The 13,229-nt window shown below is 55.7% G+C and overlaps 1 protein-coding gene across 1 annotated transcript in view; it reads left to right on the top strand.

The window, feature by feature from the left end:
- Positions 1 to 13,229, top strand: part of RTN4RL1 (reticulon 4 receptor like 1) — a 65,480-nt gene that overhangs the window by 5,758 nt on the left and 46,493 nt on the right. The window lies entirely within an intron of this gene.

Here is a 13,229-nt window from a genome sequence, read left to right as displayed (position 1 = left end):
TTAAGAAAGGTGGAGCCATGGTTTATTTGGGGGCTGGGACTTCTCCATAGGTTGCTCTCCCGTGGCTCCCCTTCCAGGCTGTCCTGGTGGACTGGCTCACAGAGCCACACCCCAAACTGGTCGGTGACTAGGGAGCAACAGCCTCTGGTGGTGGCAGTTAGACTGGATGAGGGAGGTCCCTCCACCTGCACCTACCCCTCCTCCTTTGGAATGTTCCTTCACTCCTCAGGGCGCTCCCACGGTCCAGCCCTACCCTGTCAGCTGGGTGGTAATTGCAGAACTCAGAGCTATCCTCCACAAGGGATTTCTCCTGCCCCCTTCCGGCCACGGTTGCGTACCTGAGAGGCCCATTCTTCCTGCAGTTTGGAAAAGGAAAAAAAAAAGGCAGAGTCTAGCCGATCTCGCGGTGTAGAAGAGCAGATTCCCCCCTTGGAGCGAGGAGTGCCTCTCCTTCTCGGTGTGGGTGGGGCGGGGTGTCAGATCTAACAGATTCAGCGGGGTGCTTCCGAACCTGTGATTACTGTCTAATCAGTCAGTGAACTTGGGATCCGAAACTGCAAACAGACCCTGCTATGTGATTCAGAAGAGGTGCTGTGGAGCCGACATAGCAAGAGGGTTGGCACAATACTCTGTGTGTGTGCAGAAACACACCTGGTGAGCGCGCAGCAGGCTCCGGGAGTGCACGCCAGAGGTCCACTGTGGCAAAGCTGAGCGTCCCGAAAGCTCAGCTGTGGGCTCGGGCGCTTAGGTCGGCACTCCCACCCTGGGGCCTCTTGCATGATGTTGGCACCACGGGTAGCTGGCGAGCCACTCAGTGGGGGCCCCGGGAGTGGGCAGGCCAGCGCTCTGCATGCCACGTGTCGGGAACAAAGCTCAAACGGGTATATGGCTCACCCGCCCACGCAGGGGTGGGTGGGCACGACTCATCACATGTCTGCCAGGGGACAAACCACCGCAGCCCTCGGAGCCGAGGCCTCTTGGTAGCGTCCTGGGCTGATTCCAGAGGACAGTGGCGCTGTGGTCGGGGTGGATCTACAGGAAATGGAGCAAAAAAATTCTTCCCCAAGTCAGGAGAAGGGCTGAGTTACCAGCTCTCAGCCCACAGAGGTGGCATGAGAGTTACTTCTGCCTCTAAAATTGTCCTAGCAGAGTTTGCCATGTCTCTCTCTGGGCACCCGAGCCAACACGTCGTGAAGGGGGCTTTTATAGAGAGATTCATGAGGCCCTAGGGGGAAAACCGGCATTCTTCTTACAGTGATTTATTTATAGGGCGATTGGATGTTGGGGAATGGAGACTAAGGTGCCTCCATTAGTGAGAAGCACGCAAGGCTTCCTGCATTTGACATTTCATGGGGCGACTCCTACCAGGGAGCTGCTTTTTCTTTTAGAAGGTTTTACCTTTAATGTTCTATTCATGGGCTTGTCTGAGCAGGCTGGGAGGAGGAAGGAGCAGGCAGTACGGTGGGCTTCGGAGGAGGCGGGCCCGGGTAGGTCACGCAGTGGCCAGCGTGGGGCAGCCCGGGCAGGCTGGGCGGAGGGCGAGGGCTGTAGCACGCCGGCCGCCACCTCAGCCTGTGCTGCAGGCAGCACGTCTCACGGTGTTTACCCTCCTGTCTGTCTCTGTCTTCACCGGCCGCCAGGCTCTGCCTGTAGCAGCAGCTCTGTGCGACCCTGGCTTTGGCCTGGCTAAGACCCTTTTCTTCCTGGGGGCCCTGGGGCTCCGGAAAGGACCCCAAAATTGGAGTCCCAGGGCTGGGTTTGGTTCCGTCTCTGTGGCTGACTCACTAGGACCCTGGACACTGGGCCTCAGTTTCCCCATCTGTAATACGACTGGATTGACGGTTTGACAAATGTTTTTTGGCAGTAGAAGAGCTTCTTCAAATCATGTCCAGTGTTAGAGCCCAGAATACAGAGCAGATAGCGCAGGTGGCCCTGGTCAGAGCTGGCTTGAGGGACCTCCTCCTCTGGCCTTACTGCTACCCTAGCAGCTCCTCCAGTTTGGGGGCTGGGGTCCGCTGCCAGCAAGCAGTGCCGGCAGGAAGGCCACCGGCTGTGTCACGTGCTGACGTAGAGGACACCGCACTGCCCACGGGCCTGGGTTTGAGCTCTGTCTCGTGCAGCGGGGCTTGGACCCCTGGTGACCACTTAGCTGGGAGAAGCTGTCCACACTTGGAGTCTGCTTGCCCTCACCTCCCTCTCACCCCTCAAGGAGGACGCATCAGCCGTCACTCCACTGTCACCTCTCTGGCTTGACGCTGACCCTACCAGACATTTTCCTTGTCTCACCTGACGTGGTGGCCTTTGATGCCGTCGGCCATAGTTTCCCTTGGCTTCCCCGATGGCCACCCCCCTGGTCTTTCTCCTGCCTCTGTGGCTGCTCCTTCTTGGCCAGCTTCACTACCTCCTGCCATCCTCCAATATGGTGCCTCCCAGGCATTGCTCTGGGGGTGTCAGCTCGTCCACGGCTGTAGCGCCCATTAACTGACCCCCGCCCCCCAACATCCCATCTCCAGATGAGATGTTGCTTCTGACGTCCGGAGCCATCCAGCCAGCTGACCCCTCCCCCACATGTCTCCACTGGCAGCCACACAGGCCCCTCAAACCCAGTGTGTGTGAAACCGTGCTCTTACTTCTACTCTGAGCTCTGAGCAAGCTCGCTCTTTCCCCATTTCTCCCATTTCAGCATTTGGCAGTACGATCCCTGCAGGTACCGTCAGCCTGAGAATTGGACCCACGAACGTCCCCCCTCACCCCACCCCTCCCCATTAATCTGAGATGTGCTGCCTGTTCTCCCTCAGCATCCTTCGTGCACCTCTTCTCCCTACCTCCACCCTAGCCTCGGCCACCATCCTCTCCCCAATCACACCAGTAGCCTCCCTGCCTCTACTCTTGCCTTCGCCCAATCCAGCCTTTACGTGGTGGCCAGATTCTACAATGCGGTGGGATCTTGTCCCTCCTTGTTTAAAAGACTTCAGTGATTCCTTTTCCTTCCGGGGATAGTCCAGACTTCCCAGCCTGGCCATCAAGTCCTCCTCTCTTGCCCCACCTGCAGCCCCACCCTCTCCTCTCCCCACTCCCCACTTTGAACTCTGAGGTCCAGCTCTAATGAACTTCTTTCAATCCCTCGACTGAACTGTGCTCTCTGTCTGTCTCTAAGGATTTGCAACAAGCAGCTCCTGCTGCCTAGAACACTCTTCACTGCTCTCTTCCCCTTCACGCTCCTCCTTCAGGACTCAGCTTACACATCACTTCTCTGGGAAACCTTCCTGCACCCCTTGGATTGGAGAGCCATCCTCGATGTCCCACCATATCCTGTACTTCCGGTCACAGTACTCTATTTCTTTTTTTAAATTTATTTCTGGCTGCATTGGGTCTTCACTGCTGCACGTGGGCTTTCTCTAGTTGCGGCGAGTGGGGGCTACTCTTCGTTGTGGTGCAGGGGCTTCTCATTGCAGGGGCTTCTCATTGCGGTGGCTTCTCGTTGCGGAGCACAGGCTCCAGGGTGTGCGGGCTTCAGTAGTTGTGGCACGCAGGCTCAGTAGTTGTGGCTCATGGGCTCTAGAGTGCAGGCTCAGTAGTTGTGGCGCACGGGCTTAGTTGCTTTGCAGCATGTGGGATCTTCCCAGACCGGGGCTCAAACCCGTGTCCCCTGCGCTGGCAGGCAGATTCTTAACCACTGTGCCACCAGGGAGGTCCCACTCAATCTATTTTATTGCAATTACCTTTATGTTATCTGCCTTCCCCACTGTATGGCAAGTTCCTTGAGGAGGCAGCTTACTCTTTACCCCGCCGCCCCTTCAGATCTGCTCTCCACCCTTCTCCAACCTGCTCTCTGTCCTGGGAGCTTGGTCTGTGGAACTTCAGCAATGAGCTCCCATGCCCTCTTGCTTCCAGCTGGGTTCAACCAATGGTGGGTCGCCATGGGCTCTCTGTGTCCCTCCACCATAGGTCACCCAAAGGTTCTCCCAGAAGTATAGCCTGAGACAAGGATTCAAATGCACGTCTTTATTTGGGAGGGATCCTAGGAAACACTAGGAGATGAGTGGGGAAATGAGACAGAGAAGGGAAGAAGCCAATAACAGGTGTGTTATCATGGGCAACCAGAACTTAATCTCACTGGGGAACTTCAGATACAGTCTAGAACATGCACCTCAAAGTTCTCTCACTCCAAGGGGAGGGAGCTGGGGTATTTATACACAACTCGCATCCCTCACTGGCTAAGGGTACAGTTCCCCTGGAGAAAGCAAAGACAGCTTCCCTGCTAGACGAGGCCCTCAGGCAAAGGAATGCGGGTTCTGACAGTTGGAAGTCAGTCTGGTATATGTGAAAGGGTCAAAGCCCTCACAGCAGCTCTTTCTCCAGGCTCGGTAAGCGCTCCCTCTCCTCACTCAGCTCTGTGGGGAGGGGGCCTTAAAAGACATTATCTCTTAGGGTTTCCTTACCCACTCTTCTCATCTTTATTATGGACTCATCAAATTACTCAATCTGACAGTGCTCTGTTTTTCTTACCAGGACCAAACTAATACAGCGTCCTGCACAAAATAAAATGTAGCACAAGTGTGACACTGGGTAAAGAGTACTGAATCAATAACTAATGTCGTGTCTTTATGAGCTGACTGCCAATGTTGATTGAATGTTGATTACATGTTAATTGGAACACAAGGAACCTGGTACCAAAACCTAACTTTTAAATTGCTCTGCAACTCTAAGAAAAAATTAAATCACGATAACCTAGGGCTTAAAAAAAAAAAGAAAAGAAAAAAAGAAACTTCGTATCAGGAACCAGGAGGAAACAGATTTTTTTTTTTTATGTGAGGAGTATGGAGAAAGGTGTCTCATGGTTTTCCCTGTACAATGCCTCATTAAGAGCAGAAAAGGCAGGTTGTATTAGTCCCAAGTTACAGATGAGAACACTGAGGCGCAGAGGGGCTACAGAGCTCATCTAGGGCGCAGGGCTGTTGCTGCCTCACCCCAGCCCTCTTCCATTCCTCTGTAGGCAGAGAAAGCTAACAGGCACGGAAAGACTGGGCAACTGGGCCACAGAGGACGTCCAGCAGGGCAGGAGCTATGTCGGGGAAAGAAACAGCACTCTCCCTCAGAAAAGTTTAGGGCTGTACTTGGCAGATTTTTATGGAACAAAATTTGCACTATTGATTCCGTGGCAAATGAAAACCTCTCGTGGACATTCTGGGCTTCAGAGATCTGAAATGTTTAAATGAGGCAAAGCTGAGCTCAGGTGGTGCCTGGGGTGAGAAGACTCGGCCTCTTTTGCCTTCTCTCCCATCTGTGGAAATGCCTTTTACTTTGAACTACTTCCTCTCCTTGCAGGGAGGATGTTGCCCAAGCCCGCGGTTGATACAGCATCTCTGAGCAGGGAGAGAGGCGGGGACAGTTCACAGGGCCACGCTCAGGAGAACGCACCAACCGAAGGGGGAACTTTACCACCAAATCATGGGGCGGCAATTGGCCCTGAGGCTGCCTCAAGGTAGCAGTGGTATCGTCTTCCTGTGATTGGCCCACTGCCCCTGGTGGACTGGTATTTCTGCCTTCAGTGAACAAATGTGATGGTGGGGATTCGAAGTAGCTCATTGGAAATGGTGGGTTATTGCAAAGAGATGCATGACCTGGACTCCAGAAGCCTCCAGGAGAGGGGCTAGCTCTAGAAAGTAGCAACCTCTCTGTGGTCTCTCTCGTGGCCTCTCCTTCCACCTAAGACAGCTACTCCTGCCCCCACCCCACTGTCTGCACCCATGACTTTTCACCTCACACAAGGGCCAATATGGCCACCCAGGGCTGCTTACTCTTTTTTTTTTTTTGCGGTCCGCGGGCCTCTCACTGTTGTGGCCTCTCCCGTTGCGGAGCACAGGCTCCGGACGCGCAGGCTCAGCGGCCATGGATCACGGGCCCAGCCGCTCCGCGGCATGTGGGATCTTCCTGGACCGGGGCACGAACCCGTGTCCCCTGAATCGGCTGGCGGTCTCTCAACCACTGCACCACCAGGGAAGCCTCTCCTTGGCTCTTAATGTGGTCCAGGCTGTAACCCTAGTACAAGATCAGAGATCAGTTCCATAAGCCCTTGCCTTTTACTCCTAAGCACAAAACATAGAACTTAGTTTTGTGTGAGGTCTTGCTTTTTTTCACCTGCTGCCTCATTTATACAGCAGCCTTCTCTCCCTAGAGTAACATTTTTGAACTTTGCAAATAATGCATACACGTGGCAGAAAACATTGGAAAACCACAGGTTGGCAAAAAGAAGAAAATCACTATAATCCCACAAGTCAGAGTGGGAACCCTCATCCCTCCCAGAGCATATGGTGCATCCTTCCTTCTAACCTTCTTTCCTACATTCATGCAAATGTGCCCTTGTTGCATTAACAGTAGATCTCAAACGCCTTTCTAGGGTGGTCATTCGAAACCTGTTTTAGTGACCGCAGAATGTCCCTCGTCTGACTGCCCATCCTCTGGGTTGTGCGTGGAGACGGTTTCCCTCTTTTTTATGCCACAGCCCACACCTGTGCACATGCCTCGGCCCATGTGCTGTGTGGGCTTCTGGGCAGGGGAAGTCCTTCATAAGGTCTTCATAAGGAAGCCAGTGTGAGAGGTCAGTGATGCCCCTTAGGTAGGTGAGCTTGACACTACCCCAAGTAGCAGACAGCAGGATGCAAAGCCTTCTGGTTATTTGAGGAGGAAGAGGGTGTGTGTGGGGGTGGGGGGCAGAGACATGGTCTAGGTCTCCAGCGAAGCGGCCTGTGAGCACACCAGAGGGGGAAGATGTACAGAGGCTTTAGCTTTCCTTGGAATCAGAGTGACTTGTGGCACCAAAAACTCCTGAGGGCGGAGCATGAGGAAGACCATGGGCCTGGCCTCTGATCCGGACCAGGGGATTTGAGTGAATTTGACAGATTTGCAGGCTCTTTGGTGCTAGAAGAGACCTTATAACTCAGCTGAGAAAACCAATGCCCAGAGAGCCGTGGTAGGTTGCCCAGCATCACACAGCATCGGGTTGGTGTGTTCCATACGATATCCAAAGCATACTGGCTGATAAGATTGGTAACATGTCCCTTACCTGTCCAGGACCCCCATCGCCAGCCTCTCCCTGTACCTCTACTCCGGTGGAGCCCTCGTTGGTGGCCTCTGTGGCTGTGCTAGTGGCTGTGCTCGCTCAGTGGAGGCTTTCTCCCACAAGAGGAGAGGGTCTGGTAGGGAGAGCTCATGCCAGGGGTCAGTGGCCGAGCCCTTCACCTCCAAGTGGGGATCTGGCCAGACCCAGATTCAAGTCCTGGGAATGACCTTATTTCTATGAACTTGATTTACTCCATCTGTAAAATGGGCCACCAAGAGCAGCTGTCTTGTAGGGCTGCGAAGCTTAAATGAGATGATGCTGATGGCGTTCTTGGCACTTTACCATGACCCAGAATAGGAGTTCAACCACTGCGGCCTCAGTATTAGTAGCGTGGTCACTTCCTGTGCTGTCGCTCCTGTGGGCCAGACCTGAGTGCCCTTTGAAGCTTTGCCTCTCTGTGTCCAGGGCTGAGTCTGTGTGAGTGGACAAAATGACATAGGCCAGCCCTGGCCAGGGGGAGGAGTCTCGGGACCAACAGGGATGGGTCACCTTTTTTGGGGAGGACTGGCTCTGTCCTGAACTCCCTGCCCCCTCTGCCTACAGTCAAGGAGAAGTTCCGTAAGGCAGTGCAGGGCTGGGGGGCGGGGGAGTTGGAAAGCATTCCCAAATGGTTTTCACTGGTTCGGGAAAGTAAGAAGAGGTTGAAAGCCTCCCCAGAAAACTGGGACATCATCCACCCACCACTGGCCCACAGCCCTGTCTTCTCCTCAGCTGCCTCTTCCTTCCCTCCAAAAACAGGGTCTCCCTGATCAGAAAGGAAAGCCTGGCCCCAGCCCAGTAACTCTGTCTCTTGGGCTGTGAAATGGACACTGCTTCTTCTCAAACGTATTCCTGGTCTGCTCGGGTTTGCCTGCTGCCTCTGTATACAGAGATGAGTAGCTGAGAGCAAAGGCTGTGGAGCCAGATGGGCGGGAATCAGGGCCCTGCTCTGCCACTTACCAGCTGCCTGACCTTGGGCAGATGCTTTTAATTCTTTGGGCCTCAGTTTCTTCATCTGAGAAGTGGGGCCAATGCCATCTGCCTCTTGGGGTTCTGAGAACTCGTGACAAGGTGGGTGTAAAGCACCTTCCTGGCAGGTAGCAAGGCCTCAGTGAAATGCTGCTGCTGTTCTGTCTTCATCATCCTGATCTGTTATCCAACAGCCCTGTACCGAGGCCTACTGTGTGCCAGGCTCTGTGAGGTCTTCAAGTACCAAAATGAATGCCATAGTCTGCTTCTCCGTGGCTTTGCCTCTTGGTCGTTTTCCTCATTGGAGATCCCTCTCTTTGTTTTTGTTTAGGGCCCCACCTTGCCCTGTTGCAGGATCCACAAGAAAAGAGGCTGGGGGTGTATACCTGCCTGCTGGGGAATCAGGCCTCAATGGGCCTTGGGACCCTGCAGGATGCCTTGGCATCTTTGCACCAAGCTGGTGATCTGCCCACTTTTCAACAGGCTGATACAGTCCTGGGGAGAGCAGGGTGTGTCTGGGGAGCTGGAAGTGCCCCTGGGCAAAGCCCTCAGAAGCCTGGGGCAAGAGCTGTCACCTCCCTCACAGAAGAAGTTGGAATCGATTTCTCTCTCTCCACTCCCTTGGAAAGAGCAGCAACATGGGAAGGGGCGGGGCGCGGGTACATTATTGGTTATTGGTGGGTTTGCCCTGAGAGAGCAGGGAGCGGGGGAGAAACAGCTGGGGCTACATGCCTGCCGGGGCCCAGCCCAAGCAGCCCCAGATGGGGACACAGATCCTTCCCTCCCACACCCTCTCCTCCATTGAGAAGGGGTCCGGCTCCTCCCTGTACCTGGGGTACAGAGGCTCCCTGGTCGCAGGCTCTGTTCGCCTCTCGGCTGTCCAGCCCGCTGGGAACTGGCCAGGGCATTTTTTACTTACAAGCTAGCCACACTACAAACATCACAATCTCAACAGAATTAACAAAAAGAAAAAAAGGGAGACAGAGACAGAAAAGGGAAAGAAAACAGTCCTTGCACAAATGCCACTGCAGTGTCTGCCAGGACCTAAGATCTGGTACTATCTATTTTTTAATAATTGAGGGTAATAAATATGTATTTCTTTCTCCTCACCACCCCCCATCCTCTGCAGCTTGTCAGCTCCCTGCGTCTCTCCTCTGATCAGACCAAGTCTTCCCCAAGCAAAAAAAAAAAAAAAAAAAAATCCTTTAAGCAAAAAGGATTAAAGCCTTGAAAGTAGGTCTGCCTGAGCTAGGGACAGGAGGGGTGGGTGGGAGGTGGGCTGATCCCACAAGTCCCTGGTGGGGGCCTCAGGAGCAGAGGGCCATGCCGGCTCACTCCCTGCAGCCCATTGAGTTCCAGTCCCAGGCAGCCCAGCCCTCCACTGGTCCCTGAGGAGGGGCTAACCTGAGAACCAGGGTCCCCCAGTCCCCCACAGTATAAGACGTAAGAAAGAGGGCTTTGGTTTCAGTTCCAGCTTGGCTTTGCAACCTGGCTTTGTGCTTTAGGGACCTGTGTGAACTTAGAGCGAGCCCCTGAACCTCAGTTTCTCCAGCTGTAAAATGGGAATATGAATAGTACCTATCTCACAGAGGATGAAATAAACTAAAGATAGCCCAGTGCCTAGCACATGGTAAATACAAAATAAAGACATTATTTTAATCCAATTCTTCTCAGACACAGAGAGAAGTCTGTACTCTCCCCCATCCCATGGCCTTCCACAGTTCTCAAGGGCCTGCCAGGCATGCCGGTTTTTCATGCGTCATTCCCAACACCCCATGAAGAGGGGGTTGAGACCGAGGCTGGGTGGTGTGATCAGGAGCCTGTCCTAAGGCTGGTGGATCAGTAGGCGATAGAACTGGAACTCAAAGTAAGACTTGCATCCTTTCCCCCACTTCTGATCTTGCCACCCTTTCCTCCACCCCGTGCGGCTTCCTGACAGGGCACCCAATGTCCCCAACTCTGGGTGCAGGAACCAAACCAGGAATCAACACAGGGAAGGGAGGGCCCGGCAGGGGCAGCTGTGGCTGCTGCTTAGCAGACCCGCCATCCTCCGCCTGCAGCTGCCAGCCTTTGCAGCTCTGCTGAGACAGCGACCACGCCTGGCCCAAGTGGGCCTCCCTCCCTCCCAGCTGGGTACATGCACACAGCGCTGGCTGCAGGTGGCAGGCTGTGGGCCCTTGCGCCTACCCAGGCCCAGAGCCCCTGGCCGGCCCCAGTGCTCAGTGCTTGGCCACAGGGCCTCTAGGGCCCCCCTGCCCATTCCCGGGGACAGCCCTGCCCTGGCTGCTCTGGGCCGGAGGCAGGAGAGGAGACGCAAGGCCTTGAGGCCGGAGGGCAGGAAAAGCAGGGAGGGAGGTGGCTATTTATAGCCAGCTTTGCTTTTGTTCCTTTTCCAGCAATGCTCCTCTTGAAATAGGAGCAGGGCTGGAGGCTGCAGCTCTTCCCCAGCCGCCTGTAGTCAGTGCGCATGCGTGTGTGCCTGTGCGTGTGTGTGTGTGTGTGTGTGTGTGTGTGTGTGTGTGTGTGTAGGGGGGACACACATGTATAGGGATGGGGTAGCAGTGGACACTTCAGTGCAAGTGTGTGCAGGGATGGGATGAGGGGATGGTCAGCTCTGTGGGTATGTACGCCAACATGTATGGAGGTGGAGATGGGTGTTCTTTGTGAGTGAATATGTGTGTACTCGCATATACACATGCATGTATAGGGATGGGGCAGCTCTTTGTGTGTGTGTGTATGTGTTTATATTAGTGGGCACACACATGACCCACTAATATAAGGGGTGGGTCAGCCACTCCTTAGTTGCTGTGTGCATGTATGTGGGCATGTGTACACATACATATGTAAAGATGGGATTGGAGTGGGCTGGGCACGTGTGTGTGTACCTGCCCGTGTAGAATGTGATGTGAGCAGCCTTTTAGGGTGGGTCTATGTCCATGCAGCAGGATTGTTGGAGAGTAGTCACCCTGTGTGTGTGTGTGTGTGTGTGTCATAGTGTACATTCGAGTAGAGGGGTGGAAAGGGATGGCAGCTCTTATTGTGTGCACAGCCGACTATGCACTCCATGGACCCTGTCTACCCAGCACTCTGTGTCCCCAGCACACCTCTTCTGAGCAGGGAACAGTAAATGGATGACTAGGAAGGAGTTGTGTGTGTGCCCGTGTAAAGGGACTCCAGGGTCCTAGCCGGCTGCAGACGAGCGTGGCAAACCCGCCCATCCGGCAGGCATTTGAGAGCACTTTCGGAGTCCCCCTCGGTGCCCAGACTACTCGCTGTTCTCTCCACTTCTCCGAAGCCCGTCAGGCCGGTGGGTAGAGCGCGCCAGGGCGTTGGCGCGGCACAGCCTTAGGTAGAAAAGTGCGACCAGATGCCGGGCGAGCCTGGTGAGGAAGCGCCCGGGCTCTGGGGGCGCTCCTGGGTGTCCAGTCTGGCCCCCGCGTCTCCTTCTCTGCCTCCGATTTCACATCTGTGCAATGGGAGAGTGGAGCCGGCTCAGGGCTGCTGCTGGGATCAGAGGCGGGAGGACTAGAGGAGATGCGGTTTAGCACAGCCCAGGCGCTCCGGCAGCGGCCGATCAGGCTCGGGCTCGGGGGTCTGCTGCTAGGACGCAAGCCGGCGAGGGAGCAGGTTTCCGAGCGCGGGGCCCCTTCCGGCCCTCTGGCCTAGGCGCCCGCGGGGTGGGAAGCGTTTCCCGGGCGGCCCACAGCTCCCGCGCCGCAGCAGAGCGATAACCCAGATCTGTCAGCGCGGCCCAGCGGCTCCGTAGCAGAATCCCCGCCCCGGGAGGGGTCGGGCCAGGGGTACTCGGGTGCCGGCCAGCCCCGGAGGCTCAGTGGGGGGCGCGGGGCCCGAACCCAGCCTCAACCTCCGGGCCCCGCCTCGCCGGCAGCTCCGGACGGATGCTACAGCCCTCCTGCCCCTCCCCCAAAGGCCAAACAAAACATAGTAAATATTTAATCCGGGCCAGGGAGCCGAGAGGCCTCCCCGCCCCCTCCGCAGCCGTCTGGCTCCTCCGCCAGCCCCGTTCTCCTCGGTAATGAGGCAGGAGCAGCAGGGATCGATCGCGGCCCGGGCAGGCTGTGGCTGGGGGCCTGAGCGCTCGGGTGGCATCGCTGTTCGCCCCCCCCCCCCCTCCGCGACCCCAGACCCGGGAGGCCCGAGCCGACCGGGCGCCTGAGCTTGTGCAGGAAGGCCAGCGAGGAGGGTGCTGTCGCGCCCTTGCTTCCCCCCCGCACCGCCCCCCCGGCCCCCCATCCCCCCGTCTCAAACCTGTGTGAGTTTGGGTCCCGGGGGAGGAGGCGGGGTGGAGGGGGTTCGGAGAGGAAGGAAACAGTCCGGGGGAAGGGGGCGGTGAGAGTGGGGAGACAGCCCAATCCCTGCGGGTGCCTGAGCTCCTGCCCCCAGGCTCCACCAAGGCCCGGTGGCCCAAAGCCTGCAGGGACCTTGGGTGAGGCCTGGGTGGGGCAGGGACAGCCAGGTGGCCAGTTAGGAGAGGCTGGTGAGATATGTCTATGGTGCTATACTCCTGGGCATTGCCTGGGAGGATACCTAGAGGAGTGATGACATCCTTGCTGCTCATTCATTCATGCAGCAGTTCATTATTGAGCACCTACTATACGTTAGTCATAGGCTGCCAGGAAGGGGACACCCAGGTTGGGAGCCTGCAGAGAGATTACGTTCCAAAGGAGGAAACAGTTAATGAGTAAACACATAAGGTGACCTCAGATAGCGGTTGAGTTTAGTGTAGAGAATAAACTGTAATGTGATATTGTGCTTGGCTGGGAGAGGACCAACTTCAGCTGGGGTGGAGAGGGAGCTAATGACCAAGGGTCGGGCCAAAAGCATCTCAGGCAGTTTACAGCAAGCGCAAAGGCCCAGAGGCCGAGATTGGTGTTCTAGGACTGGAAAGAAGGCCGGGGAGGCTGGACTGTAGTGAGTGGGGGAGAAGCAGGCCGTGGCAGATCCCGTAGGAGCTTTTGTAGGCCAAAGGAGGAGTTTGGATTTTATTCTAAGTGCAGCGCAAAGGCATTAGAGGTATTAAGCAAAGGAACGGCATGATCTGATTTACATTTTTAAAAGCCTCCTCGGGCTGCAGTATGGAGAATAGAAGGTAGGGAGTTAAGGGTGGAGGCTGAGAGGCCAGGCTGGGGGGGGGGGG

Source organism: Neophocaena asiaeorientalis, unplaced genomic scaffold (assembly GCF_003031525.2).
Source record: "Neophocaena asiaeorientalis asiaeorientalis breed wild unplaced genomic scaffold, Neophocaena_asiaeorientalis_V1.1 scaffold129, whole genome shotgun sequence".
Lineage (NCBI taxonomy): Eukaryota > Metazoa > Chordata > Mammalia > Artiodactyla > Phocoenidae > Neophocaena > Neophocaena asiaeorientalis.
Note: the sequence above shows the minus strand (reverse complement) of the source record. Positions and strands in the feature narration are given on the sequence as shown.